The sequence below is a fragment of the Myotis daubentonii genome, chromosome 6, assembly GCF_963259705.1.
Source record: "Myotis daubentonii chromosome 6, mMyoDau2.1, whole genome shotgun sequence".
Lineage (NCBI taxonomy): Eukaryota > Metazoa > Chordata > Mammalia > Chiroptera > Vespertilionidae > Myotis > Myotis daubentonii.
The window spans coordinates 58,543,453-58,557,358 of NC_081845.1; positions in this window are offsets into that span (position 1 = coordinate 58,543,453).

The window sequence follows — 13,906 nt, forward strand, 5'->3', positions numbered from 1 at the left end:
AGCATAAGATTGGAATTGGGACTATGTTAGTTTTCTGCCTTGATCTTAGCAGGACCTATATTTTTGACTATTTATAATTTCTTTCTTTCTCTTTTTATAGCAACAATAATAACAAAAATAAATGTTTAACATTTATTGAGTTATTGAGTACTTCTTCCAGTTCAGGCATGGTGCTGAAAACTTGACATCCTTCATTGAATCCTCATAACAACCTATGAGTTACATGTCATTATTACCCTCATTTGCAGAAGTGGAAACTAATGTTTAAAGAACTTAAGTTGCCCTAGCCGGTTTGGCTCAGTGGATAGAGCGTTGACCTGCAGACTGAAGGGTCCCAGGTTTGATTCAGGCCAAGGGCACATGGCCGGGTTGTGGGCTTGATCCCCAGTAGGTGGCGTGCAGGAAGCAGCTGATCAATGATTATCTCTCATCGCTGATGTTTCTGTCTCTCCCTCTCCCTTCCTCTCTGAAATTAATAAAGAAATATATATATTTTTTAAAAAGAATGCAATTCTTAAAAAAAAAAAGAACGTAAGTAGTTGCCTAAGGACACACAATCTGAAAGTGGAGGAGCAGTGGGCTTACTGCAGAGCAGGGGTAGGGAATCTTCTTTCTGCCAAGGGCCATTTGTATATTTATAATGTCACTTGAGGGCCATACAAAATTATGAACTTAACAATTAGCCTGCTATATTTGGTCAAACATTTAATTAACTCACCCCTAATACCTTGGCAGGGCCAGACCAGATGATTTCTCGGGCCTTATAAGGCTTGAGAGCCAGCCGTTCCCCACCCCTGCTCCAGAGGTTTTAACCACCAAGCCAGATGTCTTTGCATGGCAACGATCTTGACTAATGCACTATGTGGTCTGCTTTCAGGGAACACCAATGAATGTGAGTGACTGGGTAGATCTTATTATGGGTTTTTTGGGGATCCAATCTAATTTATTAAAAAGAGAATTGGTCCATGAATTGTTGTATTTTAACTGATATTGGTAACAAATTACTTGCATTGCGGATGCCAGAGTTGAGAAATTTTTACCTAAAATTTCCAAGGCCTGCTTTTATTCTAAAAGTCTCTGTTTGCTAAGGTGATTAAAAATAAAAAAGTCATATAAATAACATGTTTCCTTAAACCTTGCACTTTTAATCTGTTCCTGACTAATGGGCTGTTTAATCACCCGAAACCTCCGAGCTATTATCTAAACAATTCACATACCAACTCCAGAGTTTTTAAAGTTGGGTGAATGTGGTAATCCAGGGAGAAAATATTAGAACCTCTATTTTTAGCTGATCCTTCTAAAAGTTTATGTTTGTGCATAATACATTAGTGTAGTCATATGTGAGTTACATCACTGAATAACTACACAAATATTTATTGTGGGTGATCAAAAAAGTCTGGAGACTCCTGACAGCCATTTTTCTGGGTGGAGCTGATTTTCTCCATGGGTAGAGATAGGGTCTGTGTTCCACTTACCTATTGTTCTGTAACAAAACACAAATTTGGTAGTTTAAAATAATATTGGTGTTTAGTTTTCTCACAAAGCTGCAGTTTGGGCAGGCTCAGTGGGAACAAGTTATCTCTGCTCTATCAGGGTGGCTTGAAAGCTGGCCTGGAGCCATTAGGATGAACACTGTTCACTCACAGGTCTGGCAGTGGATGCTGGCTGTTGTCTGGGAAGACTCACACACTTGGAGATGAAAATAGCTGGGGCATCTCTCTCTCTCTCTCTCTCTCTCTCTCTCTCTCTCTCTCTCTCTCTCTCTCTCTCATCTCTCCATATCATGACTGCAGTGATGAGGCAGCGGCAGCTTAGCTGGATCTACTACAGAGCAACTCAGGGCTCCCAAGGTGCATGTGCCATGGGAGAGAGGCCAGTGGAAACCCAATGGCGTTTTCTCATCTAGGCTCCGAAATCATACAGGGTCATTTCTGCCACATCTATTTTTTTTAGAAGTAAATTACTTTGGGAATAAGACTCCACTTTATGATGGGAGGAGACTCAAAGAATTTGTGAGCATGTATTAACATTTTCATACTTTGCTTACCCTGACTGGGGACAGCAAAAGGCCAGTGATGTGGTTGGACACCAGGTAACTAAATCTGGGCATTAAGTTTCGAGCTGGACATGAACCTGAGCTGGTCTGGATGGATCGCCAGACTGAGTAGATTAAATCTATCTGTCTCCCTTTCATTTCTGCCTTCCCACCTCAGGACCTTAACAGGCATTTGGAAATTCCTCCAGGCTTCTAGCCTGGTCCATGATTATTTGAAAGGGCATTAGGAATTGGGAATGGAAAACAAGCATTTTAAAATAAACTAAGTGACACCCTACTCAAAGGGGGAGGGTAGCTGAATTCCTTTTACTGGTGAGGTAGGCATAAGAGTGGGATTAAGGATTCTCCCATCAAAATATCATGTATATCAAAATGTCACCATAGGTATATTTGTTAATAAAAAATGTGTACACCTCTCTTTAAAAGGTCATGCCAGTAATAGTTATGTGTGCTAGCAAAAAATATGTACAGTTCCCATCAAAAGATCATATCAATAATAGATGTGTGTTGGAATAAAAAATTGTATTTTTGTCATAGGCATTTTCCTACTCAAGTTAATTGGTGTTTCTAAAGCAAGAGAATATAGCCAATGGACATTTAAAATAACTTTCTTCTTTGCTTTTCTGCAACATTTTATTTTATTTTTTTTCAGAATGCGATTTATTTTTAATATGGAAAAATTACAAACAGCCTATCAAAACAGAATAAACTAAAATATATCCATGTTATACATTTTATAACATACAATTAGTTGTTTTATAAGAGGGATATAATTATGACTTAAATAAAGGTCACCATCTTTAGGTGGTAGAATATATAGTTAACATCTATAATTATTGTACAACCTACAAATAGTAGGATCATATAAAAGCATTCATTTTTACTCACTATTCTTTTTTTTATCTTTAAATTCTTTATTAGTTACGGAATTATAAATGTGTCCTCATTCCCCCCCATTAACCCCCATCCTCCCCCGCTCCATGCTCTCATCCCCCTGTTGTCCATGTCCTTTCTGCAACATTTTAGATAAATAAAGTAAATTTATAACATGTATTTGAGTAAAGGTAATTTTCTATAAATAATAAAACACTGGTAAAAGAAATACATCCTAGTAATGTATTCCATTGAGGTGTTAGAGCAAAATGCTTTCATTTGTCATGATTTAAAAAAGTATATGTATTCCTGAAATTCTAAATTCTAGTCTGGAGACTAGATCATTGACTTTTGATCAAGTAACTTAAAACTAAGAAGCCAGAGAAGAATGAAAAACATTTGGAAGTTGTTCAGAGGACAGATGATTAAAGGATTGAAAAATAAGACCCAAGAAAGTGTAATTTATTGAGATTATTCAACTTTGACAAGACAGTGTTTGAGAGGATGATTCAATTAGACTTCTGTATACGAGAACTCTTCCCTGTGTTCCACCATGCACTTGCAGCACTATGCCAAGGGATGTTCATGATTGGGATTCTAGAGAAACGGAAATTTGCATAATGTTTTTGATTCCATCTCTGTCCCTTATCACGAAGTTTAAATTTCACTAAATGTAACTTTAGTGCCTTCTAATACTTTGAAAAGGGTAATCTATAGGACCCTTATTCTCAGACCAACCTAGAGAGTAGAGTTTTACATTCTAAACTCTTAAACAAGAAGGTGCCTTGCTGTTCATCCTCTAGCTGTGTCAGGAGCTTAATTTTGATTAGTTTTAGTTTAAAAAAAAAAGTAGTCTGTTAAAATCAAATTTATAGTTAATAACTGCAATGTAGTTTTAAGGCTGGTTGTTAAATTGTTTACTATAGTGATTGCTAAATGATTTTTCTCCCTAGAATGATTTAAACATGTTGGTACCTTAAGACACTAAAAAGAGAAGTGACCTGCATATTTCTCTGGAACCTAAAATCCTATGAACTTTGATTTAATTGTATAGTAGAAAACAGGAAAAATTACTCTTTTTTAATAAAGTCAATATTATCAACCATCATTTGAATATACAGAACAAATAGCTATTTCACTGCAGACTAGATTCTATCCTTCTAAAAGTTTGGTGTACTAAGGGTCATCACACACACAAAATATTTACTGCCCAAATAACAAAGTTATTTGGAAATTTATAGGGCTAGCATGTAAGAACAATTTGTAAAACTAGCATTGCAAATAATTTTAGCACTAGAATAAAATTTCATTTTTTAACATTTTTGAAAAACTTGTCTTATGGGATTTACAAACCAGCACATCCTCACTCTGGAATCCCATGTGATTATACCACATTGAGACACATTCTTTCACTATTGGAAGTGAAATTTCTATATTTAACAAATATACTAATTTGGGTAGAGAAATAGAAACTATACCTCAAATTCACTTACATTTTTGAAAGAAAGAGAGACACACAGAGAAAAACACCAGTGCTCTCTTCAAAGGACTTTTTTACTTACGAAAGAGGACATTTACCTAGAGTACTAATGTCATAAAAAAAGATGTGGGTGACAGTTACCAAAGGGCATTTGGAGCCTCTGTAATAGGTCTCGCAATTCCCAAAGAAAAAAATAAGAATATTATATTGGAATTCATAAAATTGACTGGGCAGGATATCCACAGTTCATCTCATGCACATATATAAGACGAGTCCCCTGCAGCACAATGGACTGAAAATGACATATAAATTACTGGTATTAAGGTTTAAGACAAAGAACAAGCTAATTGTGACATAGCTAAAGCAGCTATTAAAATGATATTATTTATTAAACACAAGAGAATATCATGAACTTCTGGCCAAAACAGTACTGTCTTTATGCTGCTGTCTTGAGAAGATGATAAGCAATCATATGGGACTACTGAATTAAAATTACTTCCCAGGTTTACTTCTGAATTGCTTGTTTTGAGAAGTTGCTTATATGTGATTAGTAGGAGTGGAAATAATCACCAGTCTATTGGGAAGAATCATGAGTAAAAATGATCAAATGGTTGGATTCCCTGATCCTGTACCTTATGCATTTTTTTATTTTTCCTTCCACCAAGCCAATTAGTGAGTGAATTTGAAGCTGTGTAGCCAAACATTCTTCTCTGATGCAAATCACTTGCACAAAAAGTTAAGATCTGAGCCTGACTGCTAGATGTCATGTCCACAACCACTGTGCCAACATCCATCACCAGCATGGAAAGCCAGCAAGAAGTCCAGCTGGCTTTGGTTTAGAGGTTGTTAGGCAAATTGTCTCAATTTTGAAATTGATTTATTTTAATAACAACAGCAAGTAATTATATAATGCTGTTACATGCCAGGCATTGATCCTTCTGATGTGTATCAGTTAGCTTTTGATGTGTAAGAAACCATCCAAAACTTAGTGGCTTCCAGCTGTAATCATGAAATATTATTTATTAGTCTGTGCATCAACTGGTGTGTCTTCTGTCAGCTATGGGTCAGGTAGGAAGCTTTGATAATCTCAGCTGAGCTTTGTTATACCTCTGGAGTCCCAACTAGGACCACTGTGTTGAGTCACTGGTTCTGGTCCATATGATTGCTTATCATCCAACAGCATGTTCACATGATGGATGCATCATGGTCCAAAGTGGGGTGTAAGGGCTTAGGACAGCGGTTCTCAACCTGTGGGTTGCGACCCCTTTGGGTGGCCTAAATACATCCTGCATATCAGATATTTACATTATGATTCATAACAGTAGCAAAATTACAGTTATGAAGTAGCAATGAAAATAATTTTACGATTGGGGGTCACCACAACATGAGGAACTGTATTAAAGGGTCACAGCATTAGGAAGGTTGAGAACCACTGGCTTAGGAGAAGGTGGAGGAGAACAAGTTCCCTTTTGACTTTGCCTTGGAACTAAGTGATGCAATGTCACTTCCAATGTATTCTGTTCACCAAAGGAATTGGAAGGACAGTTAAGGGGAGGAGGGATAGATGGCACCTTTTGGTTAGAGGAACCAAAATGGCTATGGATATAAGGAGGAGTAAAGGACTATATGCATTTTTCCAATCTATCACAATTGGACACAACTATTTCCATTGGACAGATGAGGGAACCGAAATACAGTGTTTACGTGACCCAAGGTTGTATACATTCTAAGTGTCCAAATCAGCATTCAGACCCAGGGAGTCTGACTCCAGAATCCATGTTCTTAACTCATATGCTACATATTTATTTTGGTTGTATCTTTCCCAGTTGTCATTGCTGCATGTGTTGTGGATCATGAGGCATCATGTTTATTGCCTTCTTTCACATAGAAGACCTCTGACTCCCATGGCACCATCCATTCCACCTCATCCCCTAGGCTAAATGCTTTCAGTAGATAACCCTTTTTCCTTTTGGGGATTTTCTCGGGGCTTTTACTCTTATCTCAAAGAGGAAAATCACGAATTTTTTTTTAAGTGAGTTTTAGCAAAATGCTGTATGTTAATGTGCTTTTTTCATTTAGATTCCCAATAGTTGAGGGTAGGAACTGTTTATGTATATTTCATTAATTTTTTAGCAACAGATAAATTATGTTTCTTTTTTCTTTTTTACTTATTTTTTGTTAATCCTCACCTGAGGATATTTTTCCATTGATTTTTAGAGAGAATGGAAGGGAGAGGAAGAGAAAAAAAAATCAATGTGAGAGACACACATCGATCTGTTGCCTCCGGCATGCAAATGGGGATGGATCCTACAATCGGGGTACATGCCTTTGACTAGGATCAAACCCAGGACCCTTCCGTTCTCAGGCTGACACTCTATCCACTGAGCAAAACCAGCTAGGGCAGCAACCAGTAAATTCTTTATTAAAATTCTAAAATGAGCTTTTTCTTTTACTTGCGAGTACATTCCACTACGGTAAGGACCTCAACTCAGCATTACAGTTGTTTCTCCAGGAGTAAGCAACTGGCAGTTATTCATACATGTGAATTAAATAGAGGAATGAAGGAAGCCAAAATATTATTGATAAATACTTTTCATCATTAATTTTATCAAGTAAATTATATTAATATTATACTCTTTATTTTTCAGAATAACTTTGTTTTTGTTTATTCAGTTCCATTTTCTTTTCTCTTTATGCTTGCTATACTTTATGTATGTGATGCAATAATACTATATCCAGATTTTTAAAAAATTACTATTTTTTGAATTCTCTTCCTCTATGATTTCATATAATAATTCCCTTAATCAGGACACATGGTAATGGTTCTAGTGCTTGTACTAAGGCTTTTGAGACTAGGGAAACTTTCAACCCACATAGGCCTTTGCAAAGATGGAGCTCACTGCCCACCCCTGCTACTGCTCCATTGCTCTTTTGAAATCTAATCCTTGGGCCCGACCAAGTGCTATGCATTAATTAGAACACATGCAAATATGAGTGTAGAAAACTCCTTGAAGTTTTTTATTTGAAACTCTTCTCAGTTACCTGGTGAGCTGTTTGCGATGCTTTTTTTTTTTACTTTTACCACTGGGAATTGAGACAGACTGGGTAGGCAGCTTGTCAAATACAAAATCAAGGCCAAGGGATTGGGTAGCCAAGATAAGAACTGAAGGAACTTTATTTTATAGCTCATTGTTCAAGAGACTTGAGAAATGTAGTTTGTAAGGAAAGAATAATATGGAAAACAAGTACCACTTTTCTTAATCATGAATTATGTGTGTGTGAAGATTTTTTATTAGAACATACTAAAAGGTTGGTATGTGGTTAGTTTGTAGAATTGACATTGGATCCACATGATTATTAATAGGAGAAACAGTTCATGATTCATCTCATTAGCATGTATAATTGCTATTCAAAGACAGATCTGATGCCTAGAAGACAAAGAGCAAAATGGGCTTAAATTGATTTCTTCCTCCGCAAACCATCAGAATGGATAAGAAGAACCCGAAGCAAGAAAACTGCTTAACTATGAGTTCTTTCTTTGTGATAAACCCCATTTTAACCCCAGTATCTGTGTCTCAGAATGTTTGCCATAAATATATTTTATTTCAATGACATTTTTGTTAATGAAGATTCTGAGATTTTATCAAACAAGAAGTGGAATATACTCCTGAGTATGACTAGCTCAAAAGCCTGTGGTCTTCACAACACACCGAATTGCTTTCTTCTGTGACCATTATTTTAATTATGTTCCTATATAATAAGTTATATAGAAACACAATGTGTTAATGCAGTTAGTTGTGTATTTTGCCATTTTCTTTGTCTCCATAGTAAGGAAAGAAACTGCTTCCGTGTGAGAGCCTCAGACCTTTCATCGTCCTTTCTCTGGCTGCTTCATTTTCTGTAGTTCAGGGCTGGAGTGAAGTGGGTAGATCTCACTGCTGGCCACCCTGATGGGAGAGGACAAGGTGCACCCTCAGAGAAGGTAAGAAAAGGCACACCTGATGTAAACAACTTCTGCTGAAAACTTAACTGATTTAGAATCATTGTTTGAGCATCACATTAGTAAAGGCCTAATAGGAGGGAGTGAAATGTGCCTAAAGATCTAGTTGACGGCTGCTAATATAGGAAATAAATGAAATTTAAATACAGCAACACGCACATCTGTGACATATTGTATAGCACAATAGGCTATACAAGGGCTTTCATCTTGATTAGCGGAGAGGGTACAGTAGGGAGCACCTTATAAATCAGCAGTTCTCTTTGTCATTTTCAATTTGTAATTATCAAACTGCCTGACTGAGAGGCAGAATAATGAGTGTAGTCTTTCCCAGACTTATAAAAAGAATTGCCTGAAGCCCTTGTTAAAAACACAGATTCCCAACTCCACCCAGCCCAGATCCTGATGAATGAGAGCTTACAGGGAAATGCTTTGGAAATTAATATTTATAATAAATTTGAAGGTGGCTTTTATTAGCTGGTAGTTAAGAGGATAGTGTTCAACTCTGTCATTTGCTGTATTGAGATGAAAAGTTATTCCACATAGTCTAAATATCAGTTTCCTCCTCTGCAAAATCAGGGTGATAGTAGCTCCTTCTTTGTGCTGTTGTGCACACCAAATGACGTGTGCAAATTTTATTTATCATGGTGCTTGATACAAATGCTGCATATGTATTAGCTGCTTCTACTACTGCTGCCACTATTGTCATTTTATCCAATGAGCTGTGATGCTCTGAGCCCACCCAATTGGAGGAAGTAAAACATATAAATAATATAGGGAATCTTTAAGGAAAAGGTAGATGAAGGAAAAGATGCTCTGACAGGTTGGATGAGGACTGAGACAATCTAAGGTTAGAGGCAATAGAGAGAGTAGACTTGGATAGACTTTCCAGGGCAACCTAGGGCATCCAATTTTGTTAATATTTATGCTTCAAGTATTTGCTTTGTGTTCCCTCCTCTGGGAGGGATTCAGGTGCTTGGGTCATTTGCCTTGATGAGATTTTTGGAATAACTAAGACATGATACAGTTTAATTAGTCAATAATATTATTCTCATTTTGTAAGGTTTTCATTTGTGATGTGCTGATAAGAGGGTATCATTCCTTTTCATGACCAGGTATGTCAGGTATTAAAACATGTAGAGCGCCCTAGCTGGTTTGACTTGGTAGATAGAGCGTCGGCCTGTGGACTGAAAGGTCCCATGATAGATTCCAGTCAAGGGCACATGCTTGGGTTGTAGGCTTGATCCCCAGTAAGGGTCCTCCCAGGAGGCAGCTGATCAATGATTCTCTCTCATTATTGATGTTTCTATCTGTCTCTCTCTCCCTCTCCCTTCCTCTCTGATATCAATAAAAATACATTTTTTTAAAAAATACACGTAGAGCTCCCATGACAACAAATTCATTAATTTATTCATTACATATTTTTGGAGCACCTATATGCCAGGCACTGTTTTAAACACAAAGGATACATCAGTGAGTAGAACAAATAAACAGTCCTCAGAGTTTATGTTCTTGTGTATGTGTGAGGGAGAAGACACTAAACAAAATAAGTAAAAAAAATTATTAATGATAAGGAGAATAAAAACAAGGAAGGAAGATCAAGTATCAGCCGTGTGTGCGTGTGTGTGTGTGTGCATGCATATACACACAAATTGTGGCCAGATCACACGGGGCCTTGGTAAATACTTTGAATTTGAATTTAAGTGCAATGGAAGTTTCTAAAAGGTTTTAAGCAAACAGTATTTTAAAAGGATCCCTCTGGCTTCTGGAAAGCACATTCCAGGGAGGCTACGGAACTAGGAAGGAAGCTATTAAAATAAACTGAGAGATTGGTGACAGCATGGGCCAGAGTGGTGGCAGTGGAGGTAGCAAGGAGTGGTCAGATTCTGGATATATTTTGAAGATGGAGCCAACACAACTTGCTTATGGAGTAGATGTCAGGAGTGAAAGGAAGAGAGGAACCCAACAGGACTCAACCTGAGCAACTGAAATGGTGGAATTGCCATCCTCTGAGATGAGATAAACTGTAAAGAAGCAGTTTTGGGGGTAGACCAGGAGTTAGGTTTTAATCATGCTAAGTTACAGATACAGTGGAGATGCTAGAAGCAGGCATTTAGGTATAAAAGATCTGGATCTCAGGGGAGGAATTTGGGTCAGAGACATAAAGTTGGAGTTATGAGCCTATATATATGACATTTAATATCAAAAACTAAATGGAATCACTGATGAAAGATACAGGAGACTGGATCAAGAACAGAATCCTGGGTCTTGTAAACTATAAAAGTTTAGGAGATGAGGAGAAACCAAATCAGAAGACTGAGAAAGCAGCCAGTGATGTGGAAGGAAACCAGGTGAGTATGTATCCTGGGAGTCAAAGGAAGACATTCTTTTTTCAAGAGGAAGAGCGTGATCAATGGTGTCAAATGTTATCAAGACCACGATGAGTATTTGAATTCACCACTGGATTTTGCAAAATAACAATTATTAGCAATTATGACAGCAATTTATGTGGAGTAGTGGTAAAATAGCTTCACTAGCATTGATTAGGGAGAGAATGAGAGTAGAGGGGAGAGAGAGAGAGAGAGAGAGAGAGAGAGAGAGAGAGAGAGAGAGAGAATAAATTCAATGTCAGGCGGAATAACTTGGTTATAAAGGGGAATTTAGAAATAGACAGTAGCTGTTGTAGTGGGAAGTAGGAGTTGTTTTAAGATGGGAGAAATAATAGGGTGTTTTGTAAGCAGAGGGGAATGATCCCGGGGGCAGGGAAATGAATGACACAAGAGAGAAAGGGGAGTTCTCAAAAGAACTTTCTTACTCCCCCTCTCCCAACATATACCCAAACATCCATATTCTTCTCCAGTCTGTTTCTATATTATAGGCAACAAAGCAAAGGCCCAAGGCCTTAGACAAACCAGACCACTTGTGGCTCCCCAAAGCCCCTGTGATGCTCAATACATACAGCCACATATAGAATTTTTTCTTTTGAAAAACAAGGAAGAAAAGAAAGAAGGGAGGGAAGAAAAATCTTACTATATATATTTTGGCAAATGGCTTTTTTAACCTGCTTCCACCTTTAATCTCATTTAATTCTTACTATAACCCTTTGGAATGAATACTATTTTCTTTTTCCAGATGGGTAAAGTGAGTTCATAGTGATTAAATAGCTTCTCCAAGATCTCAGAGCTCATAAAAGGCTGCATCAATTCATACTCAGGTCTATCAGACCCCCCAAAAACCAATTTCACAGATTTCTCTGAAGTAGGAAATTCATGATAGGTCCTTGGTTTGACTCAACGTTGGAAACAGATTCTGGCCTTTATGCATTTGCCTACATGATCTCATCACCTATATAGCAGACCCATCTTTAATTATATATGATTAATTTTATGTGATTAAGGACTCCATGTTCCCTTTACTGAAAATATGCATTTCATAGTCAAATGTATTTTGCTATAAAAATGATCATTCAGTAAAAAAGATGCAATCCTCTGTAGAATTCTAACATTATTCCACACTTTCTTGATACGTCTAGCAATGAGCCATTTTCTGAGACACAGAGGAGTCATGTAATTCTGCCTTTTAGATGAGGTTAGCAGAGGGTCCCAATCTGCACAGACATTTTGAATGTGCATCAGATGGAAACTGTAACAGACAACTGCTGACAAGGGGCTTCTAGGACCAAAAAAAAAACACCTTTCGCTTTTATGTGTGCTCAGATCTCTTTCAACCCCAGGTCTCTCGTCTCCTTCCTGTTGGGACATCTTGTTTCTCCATACCAATCTGCAAACTGTTAGAAAAGAGAATTTCTCTACTGTTTTGGTCCCTTTTTAAAACTTGAAGTTTCTTAGTAAAATGCTAATGGTACTTCCTCAGGAAGAATTATCTCAATAGTGTGTCCAGCAACTTTTTCCTGTTGGGCAGTCCTGTAGGATACTCCCTACAACAAAATGAGATGCATCAAAATTGCTTGGTTGAATAGGTTGATGGAGTGTAGGCAAGTCTTGACAACCAAACAGCTGCCAATTCTTCACAAATGGTGTGTGGTAGAAAAGAATGGAAAAGTTAGGCAGCTTTAGAACACATGATTTTATAGACATATAATCAGAACAATATTAGGTAATTAGTGTTTAGAAAATAAAGAAGTAGGTACTCAATGAGCATTTTTTGAGTACTTGCCAGCTAAAGAATAGAAAGAAATTAGATGAGTTTTCTTCTAGAAATCCCAGCCTACTGGAGGAGATTGATAGTTGGGTGATAACATAAAAGCCTCCCATTAGACATTATTAAATGATCATATCCTCCAATCCTACTCTCAAAGTGAAACTCCTGTTTAACAGTTTCACTACCAAAACAGTAAGATACGCTTTCATTGAGAAAAAGGAAAATAAAATCATACTTTTACCAAAATGGAAATCAGATTAAACAAGTTCAGCAAAATTACATGCAAGCTTTGAAAGTTATTATAGCTAATCCATAGGTTGGTGTCAGGGAGGATAGCAGTAGGATAAGGAAAATGAAGGGAATATTCAAAAGTTGAATAAAATAGTCTTATGTATAGGGCATTTGTGTAAAATATAAATAAATTGTTTTTACTAGATGAAAGAAAAAAAATTCTTACAGTTGAAAGTCAGCTCCATGACTCAATTTTGAAAAGTTTTTTTTTTTTAATCATTATTTTCCCTGCCACTAACTCTCTGAGGTTTAGTAAAGAGGTCATCCAAAATATGTGGTTTTGTGTTCCTATTTCTTTCCTTGTTTGGGGATGTTCATGACTAGGTTTATTAGGCAGTATTCACATACTCATAAGTTATTAATCTTTCCTTCGTGGTGTCTTCCTACTTCAGAAAGTTCAATATATTTTTATAAAGATTCAAAATAACTTTTCTCTAGACTCCTGAGAGATGTATAGTAGGAGTTATTAAGAAATTAATTAATGACATTTTCATCCAAGCTTTCACAGTATATTAACCAAAAATGTGTATCACATATTTTATGGTTACATATTAATGGGCCTGATCTCTCTATCTTATGTATCAGCAAGTTCTTATTTTTCAAGGGACATTTACTTTCTTTTTTAACCTGTCACTTCCTCTTTCATATTTGTAAAGAATAATTATATAAATGTCACCTATGTAGTCATGCTAATATCATTTTTTAATGCTTCTTTTGGATGCTTACCCTCTAGTATTTTACAAGCTGAAGACTGCTATTGTGCAATTGTTTTTACCTGTTAAGTCACTGTTTCCACATTAATAATAGGGTAAAGATACCAGGCTTCAGTTTAGATTATGACAGTACCTAATGTCTTTTCCACATTTACTTTAAGCTGGGGAAAGATTTCCTCTCTCGTTTTCATGGGAATTTTATGAATTCCAATATGTATATTTTTCCAGCTGTAGCATTTTAATTGCAATTGGAAATTACCAGTTGCGATATCACTTTTCTTTAGAAAAATTTCCTAATACTAAATTCTAGCCGTTAAAACTGATTTTAACTACTC